We start from the raw sequence: 332 nt of genomic DNA on the forward strand, positions 1-332 counted from the left end.
CCCTCGTCTCGTTCGGCCGGGGACTCAGCATCGTGGCTCGGTGCCTTTGTCAGCGCGGGGAGCAGGGGTGAAGGAGTCACGTTCCGCTCCAAGGGCTGGGCTATAAACCCGGGTGTGGGACCGACGCTCCCCACGGCGCCTTCTCTCCACGGCGTCCCTGACAGGCACCGACCACCGGCGGAGGCTGTGCTGCCGGGATTGCGAGAAATTGAACGGCCCTCGTGACTTACACGAGGTCTTCTCAGAAAAGGCAGTGCGTGGCCTGGCGGGGAGGGCTCCCAGCCCCGTCCGGAGGGCACGGAGCGCTCCCGGCCCCGCTCGCCCGAAACGCG

Source organism: Corvus brachyrhynchos, unplaced genomic scaffold, assembly GCF_000691975.1.
Source record: "Corvus brachyrhynchos isolate BGI_N302 unplaced genomic scaffold, ASM69197v1 scaffold59, whole genome shotgun sequence".
NCBI lineage: Eukaryota > Metazoa > Chordata > Aves > Passeriformes > Corvidae > Corvus > Corvus brachyrhynchos.